The sequence below is a fragment of the Hylobates moloch genome, unplaced genomic scaffold, assembly GCF_009828535.3.
Source record: "Hylobates moloch isolate HMO894 unplaced genomic scaffold, HMol_V3 SCAFFOLD_4, whole genome shotgun sequence".
NCBI classification, from domain to species: Eukaryota; Metazoa; Chordata; class Mammalia; order Primates; family Hylobatidae; genus Hylobates; species Hylobates moloch.
The window spans coordinates 51187694-51196104 of record NW_026652279.1 but is presented as its reverse complement, the minus strand read 5'-3'; positions in this window follow the sequence as shown (position 1 = coordinate 51196104).

Sequence of the window (8411 nt, the reverse complement as noted above, 5' to 3'; positions counted from 1 at the left end):
TTGTATAGCAGAACTAAATGCTACTATACAATCTAATTTCAGAATTTTAAATAAAGTACATTATATTATCAAATAAAATTGATATCCATCTTTAAGATTTCACTACAGTATCATGAAAGCAGTATATAAAAAATTTAAGATGCATTTTAAATGATTTTCTCAAGATCAAATATATTTATAAACATGAAAATATTTATTTATTTATTTATTTATTTATTTATTTATTTATTGAGAAGCAAAAAGGTTGATCATTATTTGGAAAAATATACTCATATTTTCCTTCTTTAATAGTTTAATCCTCTTTGATTTGATATAGTTATGGTGAACCTTCTTCTAAAGTGTAAGTTTAATGGTGACTTTTTTTCTTAAAGATCATAGGAAAGGTCATTATGTAACTTAAATTGGAAAGCCACCTTTTAATTTAAAACTGAATAATTAAATTGCAGTAGTAGTTAGTGTTCACAAGAAATAATCTCCAATAAAATATTAAAATATAACATTGCTGTTTGTCTGTATTCAAGATAATCAAAAGTATTATTCTGAAAATTCTAAACAAGACAGAAATACCCTTCTCCAATTATCAGATAATTATTCTTATTTGTTAAGTAAATGGTTTATTTACATCTTTTTGTTATAATTTTCCAACAAGTGAAATAATTCGTTAAGACTTTATATTAATCAGAATACTCAGATATAGAGAATACAAATACCGTTGTCTTCTTGCTTGCATTATCTCCATAATGAAACTCAAATTGACAGCACCATATGTTTACTTAGTTACATAGGTAGTGTGAGAAGAGGAAATAGCTGTGTTGGGCATAAGTTAGTATTATAAATGAAGTTTAGTTGAGAGTTAGCCTATGTGGCAATTTTATAAAATAGTCAATAAAACTTTCTACTTAGAAAGAATTGTCCATTATTTCTGGGCATCAGATTAAGAGCAAACTCTCTGGTCTTTACTCCTTAATCTTCTCCAAAGTTTAGGGAATATTTTCATACTTAGTTTTTCTGTACTCAGAAAGCACTTTTATTCTCACATATCAGGATTGAATATCTGGATAATTTTAGCCTTTTGATTACTACTGCTGTGGGCAAAAGCACTTTACAGGTTTTTTTTCCTTTCTTTCTTTTTTAAAATCTGGTACTAAAACTTCACCTTAATTTATTTCAAACTGAAAGTTAAACCCCAATTGACTTTGGAAAAACCTTCTAACATCTTAAAAATGTAGAAACATTACATTGATCACAAAATAAATATTAAAATTTTATTGATAGATCAATAATTTAATTTATAAAATATTCAAGGCCTGTGACTTTTCTACAAAGTTAATCAGTGAAGAGAAAATGGAAAGTCAGAATGTATGTCTGGATATCACAATACTAAGAGCAATAAAATGTTTTTAACTGTCTCAGCATACATAACATTTTTATTTAAGATGAAGTCCTACAATCCAGAGTGCAGAATATTTAAACTCTGCTACAGTGTATTGATTCTCTTGATATAGAAAGCTACTGCCTTTCATAATGACCTCAAATTTTATGTTTCCTTTGCATCCACAGTGATTAAGATGGAATATGTTAATGAAGAGGGCATTTTTCTGTCAAAATTTGTGGTGTTCTTGGATGTACTGTCTTTCCTTCTTTACCTTTTCTCTGCTACCTTTATCCTCTCCGATCTACTCTTATGTGTAAAGGCTCTGGAATTCCTGAAAAAAATTATACACTATGCTTCATTCTCCACTAGTATAGTTTAATCATGATGAGCTCATGTTAAACAAAAAGGGCAGCCACTAAGGGATTTAAAATTTACAAGTTGGTCATCTGAGATGGTTTTGTACTTATGTGACTTGTATATAGCTTTATGCTATTAAATGAGTACAGCGTAAGTTTTATGCCTCAATTAGCATCTTTGAAGCTTTCTCTGTTTGTCTCCCCTCTAAGTGGGTATTGCATACTTTTATGTCAGTGTGGTTTAATTTCAGCTAAATCCTACAGAAGCATATTGAATAATCACTGTGTGCTACAGCCACAGAGATGAACATGACATTGCCTTTGCTTCAAAAATACTTAATATTTAGCAGGCCATTAAATATTATATATTCAAGGGATACTTCAAATCAGATTCAAAAACTATGGCAATTCATCAAGAGGAAGCCTCTTCCTCTTGTAGGTACAAAAATCTAAGACCTTACTGGATAAACATGCTGAAGAAAACTACTGTAAAATCTGGACATACTGCAAACAGCAACTCCCTGAAGGTGCTGGAGATTGAGCAGAAGCAGATTCTGCACAGACTAACCTGAGGAAGAAAGGCAGAAGCTGGACAGGGAAGTAACAGTCTCCACAACTTTTAACCTTGAACTAATTTCAGTCCACACCTCTCACACAGTGGTAACAAAGACACATGTACCAAAAGCCCACAGTCTTTCTGGCCTGGGGAACCAGAATACGGAAGCAGAGAAACTATAAATGCTGCAGAGAGTCGGGGAATAGCTGAAGGGAAAGAGTCATAGAGGGAATCCCTAAAGTTTTCTCTCGTCTCTGACTAATTCCTGAATCATGCATTTACAGAACAGACTAAAAACAACTCACTTAAAGACCACAGGCCTAAATTGAGACCAGAGAGCTGTCCAAGAAGCAGTTTGCAACTCGATCCCGTCTGAAAAAAAGTTACTTTATACAACAAAGGAAACACTCATTGGAGAAAATAACACATACAGATCCTCCATGACTTAACATTCAGAGGGTCTAATATGCGATCCAAGATGATGTAAAATAAGAACTAAGAAAATGGAACACTTCCTCAAGAGAAAAGAAAATATTGAAACTAACTGGCATGAATTTTAAGCTACCTGTTAAATCTATTCTCAGTGAAATAAAACAAAACATGATGTTTTTATAAATAAAAATATAAGCAAAGTGGTAGAAAACATCAGCCAAAAAATAAAAACAATGAAAATAAACAAAATGGAAATTCCAGAATAAAATTCTGAAATACAAATTTACTGGATTAACTTAGGAGCTAAAAGGACAAGACAAAAGAAAGATTAAGGGGACTTTCAGACAGATGATGAAAATCATCAAAGGTGAAGAATATAGAGAAAATAATAAAGCCACAGGGACTTGTTAGATTATACAAAACTGTCAAACATACATGTTATTATAATACCAAAATAATAGAAAGGAAACAAATCAGAAAACTAGTATTTAAAAAAATAATAGTGAAAATTTTTCTAAAAGTGTTGAAAGACAGGAATTTGGAGATATAAGGTGCTAAAGGTACCCCAAATAGAAAAAAAACAACCAAACAAAAAAGTCTATGCTGAGGTACATCAGAGTGAAACTGTTGAAGGACAAATATAAAGAACAAAACTTGAAAGCAGCTAATAGAATATCACATATTATGTACAGGGTGACAACAAACCCATTAATAGATGACTTCTCACCATAAACAGAGGTGACTACAAAAGACTGAAACAATACCTTTGTGATGAATGTTTAAAAAAAAAAAAAGAAAATAAAAGAAGGGAGGAAAACCTGCTAACCCAGAATTCTATAACCAGTAAAAATATTATTTAAGAATGAGGGCAAAATAAAGATATTTTCAGAAACTCAACACCAGCAAACCTGCACTATAAGATACACTAAAGCAAATTGTGCAAACTGAAGAGAAGCGATACCAGATAGAAACTCAGATTCCAAGAAAACATTAAAGAACACAGAAAATAGTAAATACCTGGAAAACTGCAAGGTTTTTTTTATTTTACTTTTTTCCTTTGGTTCTTCATATACCATGTCAATGTTTAAAACAAACTTAAAACATTTTCTTGCAGTACTTTAAGATGTACTTATATATTATATATAACAACTACCTCTTATAACCAAAAGGAAGCTAAAATGGATCTACATGTTTTCAAGATTTCTATAATTGATTTTAAGTAGTATGGTATTAACTGTAAGTGCACTGTGAAAAGTTAATGATGTATGTTGTATAAAAAACAACCACTTAAAAATGCAAAAGTGCCACAAAACTGTTTATCAAAAATTTTAAATAAAATTCAAAGAATCATCCAAATTATTTTATTTATTTATTTTTATTTTTATTTTTTTTTTGAGATGGAGTCTCGCCCTGTTGTCCAGGCTGGAATGTGGTGGTGTGATCTCCACTCACTGCAACCTCCACTTCCCAGGCTCAAGAGATTTTCCTGCCACAGCCTCCCAAGTAACTGGGATTACAGGCGCGCACCACTACGCCCAGCTAATTTTTGTATTTTTAGTAGAGACGGGGTTTCACTATGTTGGTCAGGCTGGTCTCGAACTCTTGACCTCATGATCCGCCTGCCTTGGCCTCCCAAAGTGCTGGGATTACAGGTGTGAGCCACTGCGCCCAGCCCAAATTATTTTTTAAAAGCAGAAAAGGAACAACAGAGGAACAGAAAACAAAAAAAGATAAGCAAAAAATAAAAAGCTAAATAGTAGGCTCAAATGTAAACATATCAATTGTTCATTAAAAGTTACTTAATTAAATATTCTGATAAAAAACAGAGTTTGCCAAAAAAAATTTTAAGCCAAACATTTACAGACCAATTACAAGACATGTGCTTTAATATATAAAGATTAGTTAGAAATAAATGAATAAATGTGAACACTGAGCATAGAGGCTAGAATGACTATATAACTATGAGAGAAAAGATATTAAAACAAAAAAAATTCATAACTGTAAAAGTATCAGTTCATCAGAAAACAATAATAGCAGATGTACAGATACTCATACACTTCTATGATTTTATGTGAAGACTTATACACATTTCTCTAAGTAATTTATTAAATATCTAGACAAAAATTAGCAGACATGGATCTGAACAGCACTATCAAATATCTTTACCTGATTGATATTTATAAAACACTACACCTCAAAATAGTAGAATACATATTTTTAAAATGTATATTGTTCATTTTTCAGAGTAAATTATATTTTAAGGAATTAAAAATGCCTTAATAAATGTAAAAAGTTTGAAATCATACAGTATGTTCTCTAATCCCTATGGAATTAAATCAACATTTCATAACAATACTGCCAGGAAAATCTCTGGTGTTTGGAAATTACACAATATATTTCTCAATAAGTATCTGGCTAAGAAGAAATTATAAAATTGGTGATAATAAAAATATAAAGTATCGGGCCAGGCGTGGTGGCTCACGCTTGTAATCCCAGCACTTCGGGAGGCCGAGGCGGGCGGACCACGAGGTCAGGAGATCAAGACCACGGTGAAACCCCGTCTCTACTAAAAATACAAAAAAATTAGCCGGGCATGGTGGCGGGCGCCTGTAGTCCCAGCTACTCGGAGAGGCTGAGGCAGGAGAATGGCGTGAACCCGGGAGGCGGAGCTTGCAGTGAGCCGAGATTGCGCCACTGCACTCCAGCCTGGGCGACAGAGCGAGACTCCGTCTCAAAAAAAATAAAAAAATATATATAAAGTATCAAAATTTCTGGGGTTTTACTAGAACAATGATTAAAGGAAAATGTATAGCACTAAAAGTTTATATTAGAATATAAGGATGTCTGAAATCTATGATCTAATTTTCTACTCTAAGAAACTAAAAAAAAAAAAAAAAAGAGCAAATTAAGTCCAAAGCAGGCAAAAAATTAGAGCAATCATCAATGAAATACAACAACAACAAAAAAAAAAGCAATGAGATTAAAACTTCTTTTTGAAAAACAGTCAATATAATGAAGAAATGTTTAGCCAGAGGGAATGAGGAACAAAAGAAAAAAGGAAAGAAGGAAGGATGAAAGGAAGGAAGGAAGGAGAGAAGCAGAGTTAAGGCACAAATTATTAATAACAAATGAAAGAAGTAACATCATTACAGAGACTTAAGAGTTCAAAAGGATAGTAATGAAATATTATGAACAACTTTATGGCAATACATTTGACAATCTATATGAGATTAACACATTTCTTGAAAGAAATAAACTATCAAAACTAATGTAGGAAAAAATAGAAAATGTATATTGATGTACACAAATTAAAGAAATTGAATTCATAATTAATCCACTTCCTCCTCATTATTTTAAAATATTTCTTCCAGCTCATAAGGCTCCATTGATTATTCTTTTTTCAAACATTTAAGAAAGAATTCCAATTCTACACTTTCAGAAAATAGAGGTCTGAAAAATTCTCAGCTTATTTTGTTGAGATATAACAGGAAATGAGAATGACAGACTAATAGTCCTCATGAACATAGACACAAAAACTAATAATATATTAGCAAATAAAATCCAATGAAATATAAAAAGAATAATACATTGTGACTATATGGAAGTTTATCCTTGGAATTTAAGGTTGGTTTATATGTGAAAAATCAATCAACTTAATTCAACATTTTAATAAAATAAAGGATAAAACGATATGACCCCTTCAATGCATGCAAGAAAATTATTTGAAAAATATTTAAACCTTTTCATTGATAACAATTCTCAGAAAACTGAGAATAAAAGAAAACTTTCTCAACCTGATTAAGAAAATCTGAAATATCAACAACATTATCCTCAAAGCTGAAAAGATAAGTGATTCCTACTCAAGGTTAAAACAAAGAAGATTAATTCTCAACACTTCTATTTAATATTTTACTGAATGTTCAACTAACACATTAAAGGAAGGAAAAGAAATAAAAACCATATATAGGGATTATAAAGGAATTATAAAACTTTTCTTATTTTCACATGACATGATTGTATATGTAGAAATAAGCTAAGAAATGCATAAAAACTTTACTAATATAAATAAGTGAATGTTACACTGTTTTGGGATGCGAGATCAATATACAAAATTAGTTATATTTTTATATAATGGTAAAAATGATTAGAAAACAAAATTTTTAAAAAGCAACATTATTTACAATAGCAGTTGAAAATATAAAATAATTAGGGCTAAATTTGACCAAAATGTGCAAGAACATAAGTTGAAAGTGTAAAATTTCAAAAAAAAAATGAAGTTAAAGAAGACCTTAATATACAAAGATATGTACTATATTTATGAATGGAAGATTCTGTAATGGTAACATGACAATCTTCTTCAAATTAAATTGTAGGTACAATGCAATCACAATCAGAACACTACTGGACTTTGTGAAGAAACTTATAAGCTTATTTTAAACTTCATATGAAAATGCAAAAGACCAAGATTATTCAAAATAATTTTAGAAAATAAGAGCAAATGTTGAGCACTTACATCAACTAATTTAAAAACTTATTCTAAAAATAATCAAGCAATATGGTCTTGGTATAAGAGTGGATTAATTGATTAATGTGACAGATTGGAGAAACCAGGAATAAACCACACATATGTAGTAAACTGATTTTTGACAAAGGTCCAAAGTAATTAATTAAGAAAAAATATAAGCATAGCCTTAAAAATGTATGAATTTTATTATATGTAGGCAGTATTTTTAAAAGAATATGAGAGATTACACCTTGCTCAGAGGGTCAAGAGAGTTTTCATTCACAGTTGATGTAGAAGATAAGGCTTCAATGATGGATAACATTTTTATTGTGCTCTCATAGGTAAAAGAAATTCCAATAAAGAAAATCAAAATATTTCACACCAAAATATACTTCTTTGGCATATTTTGCGATTGCGGTTCAGAGGGCCTGCAAACAAAGTAACCTGGAAGGCTGTCTTTTGTGAGTGAGATTTGCATCTCTAGCACAAATCGGCATTGAGGCAGCCAGGATTTCTCTGAGACCTTCCCTTGCCTGAATCTAGGGAAAATTAACAGAGAGTCTGACACCTTTAAAAGTCTGAAAGAAATATTCACAATAGCAAAGACTTGGAACCAACCCAAATGTCCATCAGTGATAGACTGGATTAAGAAAATGTGGCACATATATGCCATGGAATACTATGCAGCCATAAAAAAGGATGAGTTCATGTCCTTTGCAGGGACATGGATGACGCTGGAAACCATCATTCTCAGCAAACTAACACAAGATCAGAAAACCAAACACCGCATGTTCTCACTCATAAGTGGGAGTTGAACAATCAGAATACATGCACACAGGGAGGGGAACATCACACACCAGGGCCTGTGGGGGGTGGGGGACTAGGGGAGGGATAGCTTTAGGAGAAATACGTAATGTAGGCGACGGGTTGATGGGTGCAAAAACCACCATGGCGCATGTATGCCTGTGTAACAAAACTGCAAGTTCTGCACATGTAGCCCAGAACATAGTGTATAATTAAAAAAATAAAATAAAATAAAAAGAATATTTACCATGTATTCTCTCTGAGGGCTGCTACCTGTGAGGTTTCATCTACAGGACAAGGCTGTCTTTGCTTGCCAGGCCTCATCTTTCCCCAACTCCCATAACCTGTCTGCCAGCAGAACCTATTTGGTCACAGTCCAAGCCC